Here is a 15,807-nt window from a genome sequence, read left to right as displayed (position 1 = left end):
GGCATGGTTAAAAGTGGGATTTCTGAATTATGCAAATTTGGATCATTTTCGGCTAATTTGCATGCCTAAAAGTGTGGTAACTTACTACTCCCGGGTTCAAATCCCAGACGGACACGAGATTTTGCAGAAGTAATTTGGTGACTATTTAAATGCAACTAGTTATATTGTAGACCTACGAGTGTAGCATGTTTCAGTGTCATACATGGTCCGTTGGTCTAGGGGTATGATACTCGCTTCGGGTGTGAGTGGTCCCGGGTTCAAATCCTGGACGGACCCGAGGTTTGCAGAAGTATTTTGGTGACTATTTAAATGCAACTAGTTAAATTGTAGGACTACGAGTTGAGAATGTCTCGCTGTCATACATGATCCGTTGGTTTTGGGGTATGTTGCTCGCTTCGGGTGTGAGTGGTCCCGGGTTCAAATCCCGGACGGACCCGAGGTTTGCAGAAGTATTTTGGTGACTATTTAAATGCAACTAGTTAAATTGTAGGACTACGAGTTGAGAATGTCTCGCTGTCATACATGATCCGTTGGTTTTGGGGTATGTTGCTCGCTTCGGGTGTGAGTGGTCCCGGGTTCAAATCCCGGACGGACCCGAGGTTTGCAGAAGTATTTTGGTGACTATTTAAATGCAACTAGTTAAATTGTAGGACTACGAGTTGAGAATGTCTCGCTGTCATACATGATCCGTTGGTTTTGGGGTATGTTGCTCGCTTCGGGTGTGAGTGGTCCCGGGTTCAAATCCCGGACGGACCCGAGTTTTGCGGAAGTAATTTGGTGACTATTTAAATGTAACTAGTTAAATAGTAGGACTACGAGTTGAGCATGTTTCAATGTCATATTTCGTCCGTTGGTTTAGGGGTATGATACTCGCTTCGGGTGTGAGTAGTCCCGGGTTCTAATCCCGGACGGACCCGAGTTTTGCAGAAGTAATTTGGTGACTATTTAAATGCAACGAGTTAAATTGTAGGCCTACGAGTTGAGCATGTTTCAGTGTCATATTTCGTCCGTTGGTCTAGGGGTAAGATACTCGCTTAGGGTGCGAGGGGTCCCGGGTTCAAATCCCAGACGGACACGAGATTTTTCAGAAGTAATTTGGTGACTTTTTAAATGCAACTAGTTATATTGTAGACCTACGAGTGTAGCATGTTTCAGTGTCATACATGGTCCGTTGGTCTAGGGGTATGATAATCGCTTCGGGTGTGAGTGGTCCCGGGTTCAAATCCCGGACGGACCCGAGTTTTGCAGAAGTAATTTGGTGACTATTTAAATGTAACTAGTTAAATAGTAGGACTACGAGTTGAGCATGTTTCAATGTCATATTTCGTCCGTTGGTTTAGGGGTATGATACTCGCTTCGGGTGTGAGTAGTCCCGGGTTCAAATCCCGGACGGACCCGAGTTTTGCAGAAGTAATTTGGTGACTATTTAAATGCAACGAGTTAAATTGTAGGCCTACGAGTTGAGCATGTTTCAGTGTCATATTTCGTCCGTTGGTCTAGGGGTAAGATACTCGCTTAGGGTGCGAGGGGTCCCGGGTTCAAATCCCAGACGGACACGAGATTTTGCAGAAGTAATTTGGTGACTATTTAAATGCAACTAGTTATATTGTAGACCTACGAGTGTAGCATGTTTCAGTGTCATACATGGTCCGTTGGTCTAGGGGTATGATACTCGCTTCGGGTGTGAGTGGTCCCGGGTTCAAATCCCGGACGGACCCGAGTTTTGCAGAAGTAATTTGGTGACTATTTAAATGCAACGAGTTATATTGTAGGCCTACGAGTGTAGCATGTTTCAGTGTCATACATGGTCCGTTGGTCTAGGGGTATGATACTCGCTTCGGGTGTGAGTGGTCCCGGGTTCAAATCCCGGACGGACCCGAGTTTTGCAGAAGTAATTTGGTGACTATTTAAATGTAACTAGTTAAATAGTAGGACTACGAGTTGAGCATGTTTCAGTGTCATATTTCGTCCGTTGGTCTAGGGGTATGATACTCGCTTACGGTGCGAGGGGTCCCGGGTTCAAATCCCAGACGGACACGAGTTTTTGCAGAAGTAATTTGGTGACTATTTAAATGCAACTTGTTATATTGTAGGCCTACGAGTGTAGCATGTTTCAGTGTCATACATGGTCCGTTGGTCTAGGGGTATGATACTCGCTTCGGGTGTGAGTGGTCCCGGGTTCAAATCCTGGACGGACCCGAGGTTTGCAGAAGTATTTTGGTGACTATTTAAATGCAACTAGTTAAATTGTAGGACTACGAGTTGAGAATGTCTCGCTGTCATACATGATCCGTTGGTTTTGGGGTATGTTGCTCGCTTCGGGTGTGAGTGGTCCCGGGTTCAAATCCCGGACGGACCCGAGGTTTGCAGAAGTATTTTGGTGACTATTTAAATGCAACTAGTTAAATTGTAGGACTACGAGTTGAGAATGTCTCGCTGTCATACATGATCCGTTGGTTTTGGGGTATGTTGCTCGCTTCGGGTGTGAGTGGTCCCGGGTTCAAATCCCGGACGGACCCGAGGTTTGCAGAAGTATTTTGGTGACTATTTAAATGCAACTAGTTAAATTGTAGGACTACGAGTTGAGAATGTCTCGCTGTCATACATGATCCGTTGGTTTTGGGGTATGTTGCTCGCTTCGGGTGTGAGTGGTCCCGGGTTCAAATCCCGGACGGACCCGAGTTTTGCGGAAGTAATTTGGTGACTATTTAAATGTAACTAGTTAAATAGTAGGACTACGAGTTGAGCATGTTTCAATGTCATATTTCGTCCGTTGGTTTAGGGGTATGATACTCGCTTCGGGTGTGAGTAGTCCCGGGTTCTAATCCCGGACGGACCCGAGTTTTGCAGAAGTAATTTGGTGACTATTTAAATGCAACGAGTTAAATTGTAGGCCTACGAGTTGAGCATGTTTCAGTGTCATATTTCGTCCGTTGGTCTAGGGGTAAGATACTCGCTTAGGGTGCGAGGGGTCCCGGGTTCAAATCCCAGACGGACACGAGATTTTTCAGAAGTAATTTGGTGACTTTTTAAATGCAACTAGTTATATTGTAGACCTACGAGTGTAGCATGTTTCAGTGTCATACATGGTCCGTTGGTCTAGGGGTATGATAATCGCTTCGGGTGTGAGTGGTCCCGGGTTCAAATCCCGGACGGACCCGAGTTTTGCAGAAGTAATTTGGTGACTATTTAAATGTAACTAGTTAAATAGTAGGACTACGAGTTGAGCATGTTTCAATGTCATTTTTCGTCCGTTGGTTTAGGGGTATGATACTCGCTTCGGGTGTGAGTAGTCCCGGGTTCAAATCCCGGACGGACCCGAGTTTTGCAGAAGTAATTTGGTGACTATTTAAATGCAACGAGTTAAATTGTAGGCCTACGAGTTGAGCATGTTTCAGTGTCATATTTCGTCCGTTGGTCTAGGGGTAAGATACTCGCTTAGGGTGCGAGGGGTCCCGGGTTCAAATCCCAGACGGACACGAGATTTTGCAGAAGTAATTTGGTGACTATTTAAATGCAACTAGTTATATTGTAGACCTACGAGTGTAGCATGTTTCAGTGTCATACATGGTCCGTTGGTCTAGGGGTATGATACTCGCTTCGGGTGTGAGTGGTCCCGGGTTCAAATCCCGGACGGACCCGAGTTTTGCAGAAGTAATTTGGTGACTATTTAAATGCAACGAGTTATATTGTAGGCCTACGAGTGTAGCATGTTTCAGTGTCATACATGGTCCGTTGGTCTAGGGGTATGATACTCGCTTCGGGTGTGAGTGGTCCCGGGTTCAAATCCCGGACGGACCCGAGTTTTGCAGAAGTAATTTGGTGACTATTTAAATGTAACTAGTTAAATAGTAGGACTACGAGTTGAGCATGTTTCAGTGTCATATTTCGTCCGTTGGTCTAGGGGTATGATACTCGCTTACGGTGCGAGGGGTCCCGGGTTCAAATCCCAGACGGACACGAGTTTTTGCAGAAGTAATTTGGTGACTATTTAAATGCAACTTGTTATATTGTAGGCCTACGAGTGTAGCATGTTTCAGTGTCATACATGGTCCGTTGGTCTAGGGGTATGATACTCGCTTCGGGTGTGAGTGGTCCCGGGTTCAAATCCCGGACGGACCCGAGATTTGCAGAAGTAATTTGGTGACTACTTAAATGCAACGAATTAAATTGTAGGCCTACGAGTTGAGCATGTCTCGCTGTCACACATGATCCGTTGGTTTTGGGGTATGTTACTCGCTTCGGGTGTGAGTGGTCCCGGGTTCAAATCCCGGACGGACCCGAGTTTTGCGGAAGTAATTTGGTGACTATTTAAATGTAACTAGTTAAATAGTAGGACTACGAGTTGAGCATGTTTCAATGTCATATTTCGTCCGTTGGTTTAGGGGTATGATACTCGCTTCGGGTGTGAGTAGTCCCGGGTTCAAATCCCGGACGGACCCGAGTTTTGCAGAAGTAATTTGGTGACTATTTAAATGCAACGAGTTAAATTGTAGGCCTACGAGTTGAGCATGTTTCAGTGTCATATTTCGTCCGTTGGTCTAGGGGTAAGATACTCGCTTAGGGTGCGAGGGGTCCCGGGTTCAAATCCCAGACGGACACGAGATTTTGCAGAAGTAATTTGGTGACTATTTAAATGCAACTAGTTATATTGTAGACCTACGAGTGTAGCATGTTTCAGTGTCATACATGGTCCGTTGGTCTAGGGGTATGATACTCGCTTCGGGTGTGAGTGGTCCCGGGTTCAAATCCTGGACGGACCCGAGGTTTGCAGAAGTATTTTGGTGACTATTTAAAAGCAACTAGTTAAATTGTAGGACTACGAGTTGAGAATGTCTCGCTGTCATACATGATCCGTTGGTTTTGGGGTATGTTGCTCGCTTCGGGTGAGAGTGGTCCCGGGTTCAAATCCCGGACGGACCCGAGTTTTGCGGAAGTAATTTGGTGACTATTTAAATGTAACTAGTTAAATAGTAGGACTACGAGTTGAGCATGTTTCAATGTCATATTTCGTCCGTTGGTTTAGGGGTATGATACTCGCTTCGGGTGTGAGTAGTCCCGGGTTCAAATCCCGGACGGACCCGAGTTTTGCAGAAGTAATTTGGTGACTATTTAAATGCAACGAGTTAAATTGTAGGCCTACGAGTTGAGCATGTTTCAGTGTCATATTTCGTCCGTTGGTCTAGGGGTAAGATACTCGCTTAGGGTGCGAGGGGTCCCGGGTTCAAATCCCAGACGGACACGAGATTTTGCAGAAGTAATTTGGTGACTATTTAAATGCAACTAGTTATATTGTAGACCTACGAGTGTAGCATGTTTCAGTGTCATACATGGTCCGTTGGTCTAGGGGTATGATACTCGCTTCGGGTGTGAGTGGTCCCGGGTTCAAATCCTGGACGGACCCGAGGTTTGCAGAAGTATTTTGGTGACTATTTAAAAGCAACTAGTTAAATTGTAGGACAACGAGTTGAGAATGTCTCGCTGTCATACATGATCCGTTGGTTTTGGGGTATGTTGCTCGCTTTGGGTGTGAGTGGTCCCGGGTTCAAATCCCGGACGGACCCGAGTTTTGCGGAAGTAATTTGGTGACTATTTAAATGTAACTAGTTAAATAGTAGGACTACGAGTTGAGCATGTTTCAATGTCATATTTCGTCCGTTGGTTTAGGGGTATGATACTCGCTTCGGGTGTGAGTAGTCCCGGGTTCAAATCCCGGACGGACCCGAGTTTTGCAGAAGTAATTTGGTGACTATTTAAATGCAACGAGTTAAATTGTAGGCCTACGAGTTGAGCATGTTTCAGTGTCATATTTCGTCCGTTGGTCTAGGGGTAAGATACTCGCTTAGGGTGCGAGGGGTCCCGGGTTCAAATCCCAGACGGACACGAGATTTTGCAGAAGTAATTTGGTGACTATTTAAATGCAACTAGTTATATTGTAGACCTACGAGTGTAGCATGTTTCAGTGTCATACATGGTCCGTTGGTCTAGGGGTATGATACTCGCTTCGGGTGTGAGTGGTCCCGGGTTCAAATCCTGGACGGACCCGAGGTTTGCCGAAGTATTTTGGTGACTATTTAAATGCAACTAGTTAAACTGTAGGACTACAAGTTGAGAATGTCTCGCTGTCATACATGATCCGTTGGTTTTGGGGTATGTTACTCGCTTCGGGTGTGAGTGGTCCCGGGTTCAAATCCCGGACGGACCCGAGTTTTTGCAGAGGTAATTTAGTGACTATTTAAATGCAACTAGTTATATTGTAGGACTACGAGTTGAGAATGTCTCGCTGTCATACATGATCCGTTGGTTTTGGGGTATGTTGCTCGCTTCGGGTGTGAGTGGTCCCGGGTTCAAATCCAGGACGGATCCGAGTTTTGCGGAAGTAATTTGGTGACTATTTAAATGTAACTAGTTAAATAGTAGGACTACGAGTTGAGCATGTTTCAATGTCATATTTCGTCCGTTGGTTTAGGGGTATGATACTCGCTTCGGGTGTGAGTAGTCCCGGGTTCAAATCCCGGACGGACCCGAGTTTTGCAGAAGTAATTTGGTGACTATTTAAATGCAACGAGTTAAATTGTAGGCCTACGAGTTGAGCATGTTTCAGTGTCATATTTCGTCCGTTGGTCTAGGGGTAAGATACTCGCTTAGGGTGCGAGGGGTCCCGGGTTCAAATCCCAGACGGACACGAGATTTTGCAGAAGTAATTTGGTGACTATTTAAATGCAACTAGTTATATTGTAGACCTACGAGTGTAGCATGTTTCAGTGTCATACATGGTCCGTTGGTCTAGGGGTATGATACTCGCTTCGGGTGTGAGTGGTCCCGGGTTCAAATCCTGGACGGACCCGAGGTTTGCCGAAGTATTTTGGTGACTATTTAAATGCAACTAGTTAAACTGTAGGACTACAAGTTGAGAATGTCTCGCTGTCATACATGATCCGTTGGTTTTGGGGTATGTTACTCGCTTCGGGTGTGAGTGGTCCCGGGTTCAAATCCCGGACGGACCCGAGTTTTTGCAGAGGTAATTTAGTGACTATTTAAATGCAACTAGTTATATTGTAGGACTACGAGTTGAGAATGTCTCGCTGTCATACATGATCCGTTGGTTTTGGGGTATGTTGCTCGCTTCGGGTGTGAGTGGTCCCGGGTTCAAATCCCGGACGGACCCGAGTTTTGCGGAAGTAATTTGGTGACTATTTAAATGTAACTAGTTAAATAGTAGGACTACGAGTTGAGCATGTTTCAATGTCATATTTCGTCCGTTGGTTTAGGGGTATGATACTCGCTTCGGGTGTGAGTAGTCCCGGGTTCAAATCCCGGACGGACCCGAGTTTTGCAGAAGTAATTTGGTGACTATTTAAATGCAACGAGTTAAATTGTAGGCCTACGAGTTGAGCATGTTTCAGTGTCATATTTCGTCCGTTGGTCTAGGGGTAAGATACTCGCTTAGGGTGCGAGGGGTCCCGGGTTCAAATCCCAGACGGACACGAGATTTTGCAGAAGTAATTTGGTGACTATTTAAATGCAACTAGTTATATTGTAGACCTACGAGTGTAGCATGTTTCAGTGTCATACATGGTCCGTTGGTCTAGGGGTATGATACTCGCTTCGGGTGTGAGTGGTCCCGGGTTCAAATCCCGGACGGACCCGAGTTTTGCAGAAGTAATTTGGTGACTATTTAAATGTAACTAGTTTAATATTAGGACTACGAGTTGAGCATGTTTCAATGTCATATTTCGTCCGTTGGTTTAGGGGTATGATACTGGCTTCGGGTGTGAGTAGTCCCGGGTTCAAATCCCGGACGGACCAGAGTTTTGCAGAAGTAATTTGGTGACTATTTAAATGCAACTAGTTATATTGTAGACCTACGAGTGTAGCATGTTTCAGTGTCATACATGGTCCGTTGGTCTAGGGGTATGATACTCGCTTCGGGTGTGAGTGGTCCCGGGTTCAAATCCTGGACGGACCCGAGGTTTGCCGAAGTATTTTGGTGACTATTTAAATGCAACTAGTTAAACTGTAGGACTACAAGTTGAGAATGTCTCGCTGTCATACATGATCCGTTGGTTTTGGGGTATGTTACTCGCTTCGGGTGTGAGTGGTCCCGGGTTGAAATCCCGGACGGACCCGAGTTTTGCAGAAGTAATTTGGTGACTATTTAAATGCAACTAGTTATATTGTAGACCTACGAGTGTAGCATGTTTCAATGTCATACATGGTCCGTTGGTCTAGGGGTATGATACTCACTTCGGGTGTGAGTGGTCCCGGGTTCAAATCCCGGACGGACCCGAGTTTTGCAGAAGTAATTTGGTGACTATTTAAATGCAACGAGTTATATTGTAGGCCTACGAGTGTAGCATGTTTCAGTGTCATACATGGTCCGTTGGTCTAGGGGTATGATACCCGCTTCGGGTGTGAGTGGTCCCGGGTTCAAATCCCGGACGGACCCGAGTTTTGCAGAAGTAATTTGGTGACTATTTAAATGTAACTAGTTAAATAGTAGGACTACGAGTTGAGCATGTTTCAGTGTCATATTTCGTCCGTTGGTCTAGGGGTATGATACTCGCTTACGGTGCGAGGGGTCCCGGGTTCAAATCCCAGACGGACACGAGTTTTTGCAGTTGGTGACTATTTAAATGCAACTAGTTATATTGTAGGCCTACGAGTGTAGCATGTTTCAGTGTCATACATGGTCCGTTGGTCTAGGGGTATGATACTCGCTTCGGGTGTGAGTGGTCCCGGGTTCAAATCCCGGACGGACCCGAGTTTTGCAGAAGTAATTTGGTGACTACTTAAATGCAACTAATTAAATTGTAGGCCTACGAGTTGAGCATGTCTCGCTGTCACACATGATCCGTTGGTTTTGGGGTATGTTACTCGCTTCGGGTGTGAGTGGTCCCGGGTTCAAATCCCGGACGGACCCGAGTTTTGCGGAAGTAATTTGGTGACTATTTAAATGTAACTAGTTAAATAGTAGGACTACGAGTTGAGCATGTTTCAATGTCATATTTCGTCCGTTGGTTTAGGGGTATGATACTCGCTTCGGGTGTGAGTAGTCCCGGGTTCAAATCCCGGACGGACCCGAGTTTTGCAGAAGTAATTTGGTGACTATTTAAATGCAACGAGTTATATTGTAGGCCTACGAGTGTAGCATGTTTCAGTGTCATACATGGTCCGTTGGTCTAGGGGTATGATACCCGCTTCGGGTGTGAGTGGTCCCGGGTTCAAATCCCGGACGGACCCGAGTTTTGCAGAAGTAATTTGGTGACTATTTAAATGTAACTAGTTAAATAGTAGGACTACGAGTTGAGCATGTTTCAGTGTCATATTTCGTCCGTTGGTCTAGGGGTATGATACTCGCTTACGGTGCGAGGGGTCCCGGGTTCAAATCCCAGACGGACACGAGTTTTTGCAGAAGTAATTTGGTGACTATTTAAATGCAACTAGTTATATTGTAGGCCTACGAGTGTAGCATGTTTCAGTGTCATACATGGTCCGTTGGTCTAGGGGTATGATACTCGCTTCGGGTGTGAGTGGTCCCGGGTTCAAATCCCAGACGGACCCGAGTTTTGCAGAAGTAATTTGGTGACTACTTAAATGCAACTAATTAAATTGTAGGCCTACGAGTTGAGCATGTCTCGCTGTCACACATGATCCGTTGGTTTTGGGGTATGTTACTCGCTTCGGGTGTGAGTGGTCCCGGGTTCAAATCCCGGACGGACCCGAGTTTTGCGGAAGTAATTTGGTGACTATTTTAATGTAACTAGTTAAATAGTAGGACTACGAGTTGAGCATGTTTCAATGTCATATTTCGTCCGTTGGTTTAGGGGTATGATACTCGCTTCGGGTGTGAGTAGTCCCGGGTTCAAATACCGGACGGACCCGAGTTTTGCAGAAGTAATTTGGTGACTATTTAAATGCAACGAGATAAATTGTAGACCTACGAGTGTAGCATGTTTCAGTGTCATACATGGTCCGTTGGTCTAGGGGTATGATACTCGCTTCGGGTGTGAGTGGTCCCGGGTTCAAATCCTGGACGGACCCGAGGTTTGAAGAAGTATTTTGGTGACTATTTAAATGCAACTAGTTAAATTGTAGGACTACGAGTTGAGAATGTCTCGCTGTCATACATGATCCGTTGGTTTTGGGGTATGTTACTCGCTTCGGGTGTGAGTGGTCCCGGGTTCAAATCCCGGACGGACCCGAGTTTTGCAGAAGTAATTTGGTGACTATTTAAATGCAACTAGTTATATTGTAGACCTACGAGTTGAGAATGTCTCGCTGTCATACATGATCCGTTGGTCTAGGGGTATGATACTCGCTTCGGGTGTAAGTGGTCCCGGGTTCAAATCCCGGACGGACCCGAGTTTTGCAGAAGTAATTTGGTGACTATTTAAATGCAACGAGTTATATTGTAGGCCTACGAGTGTAGCATGTTTCAGTGTCATACATGGTCCGTTGGTCTAGGGGTATGATACTCGCTTCGGGTGTGAGTGGTCCCGGGTTCAAATCCCGGACGGACACGAGTTTTTGCAGAAGTAATTTGGTGACTATTTAAATGTAACTAGTTAAATAGTAGGACTACGAGTTGAGCATGTTTCAGTGTCATATTTCGTCCGTTGGTCTAGGGGTATGATACTCGCTTACGGTGCGAGGGGTCCCGGGTTCAAATCCCAGACGGACACGAGTTTTTGCAGAAGTAATTTGGTTACTATTTAAATGCAACTAGTTATATTGTAGGCCTACGAGTGTAGCATGTTTCAGTGTCATACATGGTCCGTTGGTCTAGGGGTATGATACTCGCTTCGGGTGTGAGTGGTCCCGGGTTCAAATCCCGGACGGACCCGAGTTTTGCAGAAGTAATTTGGTGACTACTTAAATTCAACTAATTAAATTGTAGGCCTACGAGTTGAGCATGTCTCGCTGTCACACATGATCCGTTGGTTTTGGGGTATGTTACTCGCTTCGGGTGTGAGTGGTCCCGGGTTCAAATCCAGGACGGACCCGAGTTTTGCGGAAGTAATTTGGTGACTATTTAAATGTAACTAGTTAAATAGTAGGACTACGAGTTGAGCATGTTTCAATGTCATATTTCGTCCGTTGGTTTAGGGGTATGATACTCGCTTCGGGTGTGAGTAGTCCCGGGTTCAAATCCCGGACGGACCCGAGTTTTGCAGAAGTAATTTGGTGACTATTTAAATGCAACGAGTTAAATTGTAGGCCTACGAGTTGAGCATGTTTCAGTGTCATATTTCGTCCGTTGGTCTAGGGGTAAGATACTCGCTTAGGGTGCGAGGGGTCCCGGGCTCAAATCCCAGACGGACACGAGATTTTGCAGAAGTAATTTGGTGACTATTTAAATGCAACTAGTTATATTGTAGACCTACGAGTGTAGCATGTTTCAGTGTCATACATGGTCCGTTGGTCTAGGGGTATGATACTCGCTTCGGGTGTGAGTGGTCTCGGGTTCAAATCCTGGACGGACCCGAGGTTTGCAGAAGTATTTTGGTGACTATTTAAATGCAACTAGTTAAATTGTAGGACTACGAGTTGAGAATGTCTCGCTGTCATACATGATCCGTTGGTTTTGTGGTATGTTACTCGCTTCGGGTGTGAGTGGTCCCGGGTTCAAATCCCGGACGGACCCGAGTTTTGCAGAAGTAATTTGGTGACTATTTAAATGCAACTAGTTATATTGTAGACCTACGAGTTGAGAATGTCTCGCTGTCATACATGATCCGTTGGTCTAGGGGTATGATACTCGCTTCGGGTGTAAGTGGTCCCGGGTTTAAATCCCGGACGGACCCGAGTTTTGCAGAAGTAATTTGGTGACTATTTAAATGCAACGAGTTATATTGTAGGCCTACGAGTGTAGCATGTTTCAGTGTCATACATGGTCCGTTGGTCTAGGGGTATGATACTCGCTTCGGGTGTGAGTGGTCCCGGGTTCAAATCCCGGACGGACACGAGTTTTTGCAGAAGTAATTTGGTGACTATTTAAATGTAACTAGTTAAATAGTAGGACTACGAGTTGAGCATGTTTCAGTGTCATATTTCGTCCGTTGGTCTAGGGGTATGATACTCGCTTACGGTGCGAGGGGTCCCGGGTTCAAATCCCAGACGGACACGAGTTTTTGCAGAAGTAATTTGGTGACTATTTAAATGCAACTAGTTATATTGTAGGCCTACGAGTGTAGCATGTTTCAGTGTCATACATGGTCCGTTGGTCTAGGGGTATGATACTCGCTTCGGGTGTGAGTGGTCCCGGGTTCAAATCCCGGACGGACCCGAGTTTTGCAGAAGTAATTTGGTGACTACTTAAATGCAACTAATTAAATTGTAGGCCTACGAGTTGAGCATGTCTCGCTGTCACACATGATCCGTTGGTTTTGGGGTATGTTACTCGCTTCGGGTGTGAGTGGTCCCGGGTTCAAATCCCGGACGGACCCGAGTTTTGCGGAAGTGATTTGGTGACTATTTAAATGTAACTAGTTAAATAGTAGGACTACGAGTTGAGCATGTTTCAATGTCATATTTCGTCCGTTGGTTTAGGGGTATGATACTCGCTTCGGGTGTGAGTAGTCCCGGGTTCAAATCCCGGACGGACCCGAGTTTTGCAGAAGTAATTTGGTGACTATTTAAATGCAACGAGTTAAATTGTAGGCCTACGAGTGTAGCATGTTTCAGTGTTATACATGGTCCGTTGGTCTAGGGGTATGATACTCGCTTCGGGTGTGAGTGGTCCCGGGTTCAAATCACGGACGGACCCGAGTTTTGCAGAAGTAATTTAGTGACTATTTAAATGCAACTAACTACAGGGTAGGCCTATGAGTTGAGCATGTTTTATTTCATACATGGTCCGTTGGTCTAGGGAAATGATACTCGCTTTGGGTGCGAGTGGTCCCGGGTTCAAATCCCGGACGGACCCGAGTTTTTGCAGAAGTAATTTGGTGACTATTCAAATGCAACGAGTTAAATTGTAGGACTACAGGTTGAGCATGTTTCAGTGTCATATTTCTTCCGTTGGTCTAGGGGTATGATACTCGCTTAGGGTGCGAGGGGTCCCGGGTTCAAATCCCAGACGGACACGAGATTTTGCAGAAGTAATTTGGTGACTATTTAAATGCAACTAGTTATATTGTAGACCTACGAGTGTAGCATGTTTCAGTGTCATACATGGTCCGTTGGTCTAGGGGTATGATACTCGCTTCGGGTGTGAGTGGTCCCGGGTTCAAATCCTGGACGGACCCGAGGTTTGCAGAAGTATTTTGGTGACTATTTAAATGCAACTAGTTAAATTGTAGGACTACGAGTTGAGAATGTCTCGCTGTCATACATGATCCGTTGGTTTTGGGGTATGTTACTCGCTTCGGGTGTGAGTGGTCCCGGGTTCAAATCCCGGACGGACCCGAGTTTTGCAGAAGTAATTTGGTGACTATTTAAATGCAACGAGTTATATTGTAGGCCTACGAGTGTAGCATGTTTCAGTGTTATACATGGTCCGTTGGTCTAGGGGTATGATACTCGCTTCGGGTGTGAGTGGTCCCGGGTTCAAATCCCGGACGGACCCGAGTTTTGCAGAAGTAATTTGGTGGCTATTTAAATGTAACTAGTTAAAAGTAGTGTAAAGCCGCACTTCGTACCTCCGTAGGTGTAGAATGTAGGTGTAGAATGTAGGTGTAGAGTGTAGGTGTAGAATTTCAAGGTCACCCTCTCGCCACGCCCCCTTGGGAAACTCGCGCGCGCCCCCTCGCGGGAAAACTCGCGGGCCCCCGCGCGCCCCCTGGCGGCTGCGCCCCCTGGCGGCTGCGCCCCCTCGCGGGAAAACTCGCGCGCCCCCTCGCGGGAAAACCCTGCGCGGGAATCTGGCAGACCTGTCTACAACTGTATCTGTGACGTCATTGGCGGGAAAATCTACAACTGTATTTGTGACGTCATTGGCGGGAAAACACCGTGCGCCGCCTATTGGGAAACTCCTCCCTTCTACAACTGTATTTGTGACGTCATTGATAAGAGACGAGAATTTATTAAACGTACATGGCCAAGGGTTAATGATAGGCTGAAAGTTGCGCAATCCATTGTAATATTTAGTTTGACTCAAAATTTTAACCTTTTTTCAAGGAGTTTATTTTGATTATGGTATTGTTTTTAATGGTAATTAAAAGTCAGTCTCTTCTACAACTGTGACGTCATAGATAAGAGACGATAAAAACTTTAAACGTACATTGCCAAGGCTTAAATCTTCTACAATTGTAGCTGTGACGTCATTGATAAGAGACGAATGGAAGCTTTAAACGTACATTACCAAGGCTTAAATCTTCTACAATTGTAGCTGTGACGTCATTGATAAGAGACGAGAATGGATAGCTTTAATACATTGCCAAGGGTTAATGATAGGTCTCTGCTGGATGGTAATTAAAAGGGAACAAAGATTTGTCAGCCCAAACGGAATCAAATACCAGTACAGAAAATAAATGTTTTATTGCACCTTAGTGTATTTTATTGTGGTGGGTTACGGTACCAGTACAGAAAATAAATGTTTTATTGCACCTTAGTGTATTTTATTGTGGTGGGTTACGGTTAAGGTTTGAAGTGTTACTAGGATGATTATTAGAGTTAGGAGTTGTGGATGTAGAGGCCGCTTCAAGTGGTAAGGGCAACCCCTGACTTCTATGTTGTGATCTTATCCATTGACGTTGTTGCTCGTTCAAACGCAAAACGAAGGGTATTTCCTCAATTGGGTCCTGTTGCTCCTGTACACCTTCACGCAACATCGGCCTGACCCGCGCTATCTGTAAATTTCTCCATGACGGGTGTTTTTCGTACAATTTCTCATTTTCGGTTCTTATTATCTTATTACTTAATTTTTCTAAAATTTCCTAAAAAATATTTAATTATTAAATTCTTAGACCCAATTGGAAATCAAAATTTCTTTATTTCGGGCAATTTAGGAAACTATCGAAAATTGGTTTTAAAAGTTTTTCAGTTTCTTTAATCCGATGTTTAAACCTCATGTTATTATATAGTTCCATGTTATATCGATCTTCCAGCGGTATTACATGTACAGTTATTATATGTGAAAAACTAACCAACAATTTTTGGTTTTTTACACAAAGATGCTTTTCTCTCATCAGGTAAAGTTGTTGCGAATAGCTCCTTGTTGGTGTTTAGGTTATTGGGAGAACTAATATTATCTAAAAGAACTAATTAACCGACTGAAAAATTAACTAGTCTTAATATACTTTTGTTGGTTATTTTGTAAATGAATAAACTTTGAGACTTTATTTGCAAGAAATAGTTTATTTTAGCAAGGTTAAAATTAAATGAACTTCTCGCGTTGGAGGTAATTTCGAGAGTGATTTTTTGAGAGACTCACTAACAAGAGACGCGAGACCCTATACGTCACGTGTCCGTTTTTTATCTTAGAACAGCAGAGGTTTTCTAAGCTGTTATCTTATTTACCTATATTATTTTTTTACATTGATCTATTTTGTTAATTTTAGACTATACATTATTAATTATTATGATTATTTGATTTGTTATTTACACAAGATAAAATTACTAATTTTTTTCTTTTACACAAAGTTCTAAAATACTTTTCATGGGTCCGCTTTAAAACCAAATGGCAAAGTGTCCCAACCTTTAATTGCACGTTTGTTAAACGTAAATCGAAAGCTTTTTTCTAGTTTTCGACTTAAAAGATTGGCCGACGTTTTATTTCGAATGACGTTGAAAGGAACGTCCACTTTTAGACGTTTGGATTTATTTTTTATAGAGTCCACTATAGCTTCAAAGTTTATAATTTTC

General features: G+C 44.5%; 28 non-coding genes across 28 annotated transcripts; all 28 read left to right on the top strand.

Moving 5' to 3' along the window:
• The first annotated feature begins 204 nt into the window (after positions 1-204).
• TRNAP-CGG (transfer RNA proline (anticodon CGG)) lies at positions 205-276 on the top strand. Its single transcript has one exon. It is a non-coding gene; the product is annotated as a tRNA-Pro (tRNA).
• An 889-nt stretch (positions 277-1,165) lies between these two features.
• On the top strand, positions 1,166-1,237 carry TRNAP-CGG (transfer RNA proline (anticodon CGG)). The gene has a single exon. It is a non-coding gene; the product is annotated as a tRNA-Pro (tRNA).
• A 409-nt stretch (positions 1,238-1,646) lies between these two features.
• TRNAP-CGG (transfer RNA proline (anticodon CGG)) lies at positions 1,647-1,718 on the top strand. The gene has a single exon. It is a non-coding gene; the product is annotated as a tRNA-Pro (tRNA).
• Positions 1,719-1,806: 88 nt separating this feature from the next.
• Positions 1,807-1,878, top strand: TRNAP-CGG (transfer RNA proline (anticodon CGG)). Its single transcript has one exon. It is a non-coding gene; the product is annotated as a tRNA-Pro (tRNA).
• Positions 1,879-2,127: 249 nt separating this feature from the next.
• TRNAP-CGG (transfer RNA proline (anticodon CGG)) lies at positions 2,128-2,199 on the top strand. The gene has a single exon. It is a non-coding gene; the product is annotated as a tRNA-Pro (tRNA).
• An 889-nt stretch (positions 2,200-3,088) lies between these two features.
• On the top strand, positions 3,089-3,160 carry TRNAP-CGG (transfer RNA proline (anticodon CGG)). The gene has a single exon. It is a non-coding gene; the product is annotated as a tRNA-Pro (tRNA).
• A 409-nt stretch (positions 3,161-3,569) lies between these two features.
• Positions 3,570-3,641, top strand: TRNAP-CGG (transfer RNA proline (anticodon CGG)). Its single transcript has one exon. It is a non-coding gene; the product is annotated as a tRNA-Pro (tRNA).
• Positions 3,642-3,729: 88 nt separating this feature from the next.
• Positions 3,730-3,801, top strand: TRNAP-CGG (transfer RNA proline (anticodon CGG)). Its single transcript has one exon. It is a non-coding gene; the product is annotated as a tRNA-Pro (tRNA).
• Positions 3,802-4,050: 249 nt separating this feature from the next.
• Positions 4,051-4,122, top strand: TRNAP-CGG (transfer RNA proline (anticodon CGG)). Its single transcript has one exon. It is a non-coding gene; the product is annotated as a tRNA-Pro (tRNA).
• Positions 4,123-4,691: 569 nt separating this feature from the next.
• Positions 4,692-4,763, top strand: TRNAP-CGG (transfer RNA proline (anticodon CGG)). Its single transcript has one exon. It is a non-coding gene; the product is annotated as a tRNA-Pro (tRNA).
• Positions 4,764-5,332: 569 nt separating this feature from the next.
• Positions 5,333-5,404, top strand: TRNAP-CGG (transfer RNA proline (anticodon CGG)). Its single transcript has one exon. It is a non-coding gene; the product is annotated as a tRNA-Pro (tRNA).
• A 569-nt stretch (positions 5,405-5,973) lies between these two features.
• Positions 5,974-6,045, top strand: TRNAP-CGG (transfer RNA proline (anticodon CGG)). Its single transcript has one exon. It is a non-coding gene; the product is annotated as a tRNA-Pro (tRNA).
• A 730-nt stretch (positions 6,046-6,775) lies between these two features.
• TRNAP-CGG (transfer RNA proline (anticodon CGG)) lies at positions 6,776-6,847 on the top strand. The gene has a single exon. It is a non-coding gene; the product is annotated as a tRNA-Pro (tRNA).
• Positions 6,848-7,577: 730 nt separating this feature from the next.
• TRNAP-CGG (transfer RNA proline (anticodon CGG)) lies at positions 7,578-7,649 on the top strand. Its single transcript has one exon. It is a non-coding gene; the product is annotated as a tRNA-Pro (tRNA).
• Positions 7,650-7,897: 248 nt separating this feature from the next.
• Positions 7,898-7,969, top strand: TRNAP-CGG (transfer RNA proline (anticodon CGG)). Its single transcript has one exon. It is a non-coding gene; the product is annotated as a tRNA-Pro (tRNA).
• A 248-nt stretch (positions 7,970-8,217) lies between these two features.
• On the top strand, positions 8,218-8,289 carry TRNAP-CGG (transfer RNA proline (anticodon CGG)). Its single transcript has one exon. It is a non-coding gene; the product is annotated as a tRNA-Pro (tRNA).
• Positions 8,290-8,377: 88 nt separating this feature from the next.
• TRNAP-CGG (transfer RNA proline (anticodon CGG)) lies at positions 8,378-8,449 on the top strand. Its single transcript has one exon. It is a non-coding gene; the product is annotated as a tRNA-Pro (tRNA).
• A 242-nt stretch (positions 8,450-8,691) lies between these two features.
• Positions 8,692-8,763, top strand: TRNAP-CGG (transfer RNA proline (anticodon CGG)). The gene has a single exon. It is a non-coding gene; the product is annotated as a tRNA-Pro (tRNA).
• A 408-nt stretch (positions 8,764-9,171) lies between these two features.
• TRNAP-CGG (transfer RNA proline (anticodon CGG)) lies at positions 9,172-9,243 on the top strand. The gene has a single exon. It is a non-coding gene; the product is annotated as a tRNA-Pro (tRNA).
• A 249-nt stretch (positions 9,244-9,492) lies between these two features.
• Positions 9,493-9,564, top strand: TRNAP-CGG (transfer RNA proline (anticodon CGG)). Its single transcript has one exon. It is a non-coding gene; the product is annotated as a tRNA-Pro (tRNA).
• Positions 9,565-9,972: 408 nt separating this feature from the next.
• On the top strand, positions 9,973-10,044 carry TRNAP-CGG (transfer RNA proline (anticodon CGG)). Its single transcript has one exon. It is a non-coding gene; the product is annotated as a tRNA-Pro (tRNA).
• Positions 10,045-10,452: 408 nt separating this feature from the next.
• On the top strand, positions 10,453-10,525 carry TRNAP-CGG (transfer RNA proline (anticodon CGG)). Its single transcript has one exon. It is a non-coding gene; the product is annotated as a tRNA-Pro (tRNA).
• A 249-nt stretch (positions 10,526-10,774) lies between these two features.
• On the top strand, positions 10,775-10,846 carry TRNAP-CGG (transfer RNA proline (anticodon CGG)). Its single transcript has one exon. It is a non-coding gene; the product is annotated as a tRNA-Pro (tRNA).
• Positions 10,847-11,895: 1,049 nt separating this feature from the next.
• Positions 11,896-11,968, top strand: TRNAP-CGG (transfer RNA proline (anticodon CGG)). Its single transcript has one exon. It is a non-coding gene; the product is annotated as a tRNA-Pro (tRNA).
• A 249-nt stretch (positions 11,969-12,217) lies between these two features.
• On the top strand, positions 12,218-12,289 carry TRNAP-CGG (transfer RNA proline (anticodon CGG)). The gene has a single exon. It is a non-coding gene; the product is annotated as a tRNA-Pro (tRNA).
• A 408-nt stretch (positions 12,290-12,697) lies between these two features.
• TRNAP-CGG (transfer RNA proline (anticodon CGG)) lies at positions 12,698-12,769 on the top strand. Its single transcript has one exon. It is a non-coding gene; the product is annotated as a tRNA-Pro (tRNA).
• Positions 12,770-13,178: 409 nt separating this feature from the next.
• Positions 13,179-13,250, top strand: TRNAP-CGG (transfer RNA proline (anticodon CGG)). The gene has a single exon. It is a non-coding gene; the product is annotated as a tRNA-Pro (tRNA).
• Positions 13,251-13,498: 248 nt separating this feature from the next.
• TRNAP-CGG (transfer RNA proline (anticodon CGG)) lies at positions 13,499-13,570 on the top strand. Its single transcript has one exon. It is a non-coding gene; the product is annotated as a tRNA-Pro (tRNA).
• The last annotated feature ends 2,237 nt before the right edge of the window (positions 13,571-15,807 follow it).

The sequence above is a fragment of the Phalangium opilio genome, unplaced genomic scaffold, assembly GCF_054372755.1.
Source record: "Phalangium opilio isolate 3A_F unplaced genomic scaffold, DU_Popi_V2 ptg000090l_1, whole genome shotgun sequence".
Taxonomy (NCBI): domain Eukaryota; kingdom Metazoa; phylum Arthropoda; class Arachnida; order Opiliones; family Phalangiidae; genus Phalangium; species Phalangium opilio.
This window is presented reverse-complemented; position numbering and strand designations above follow the sequence as displayed.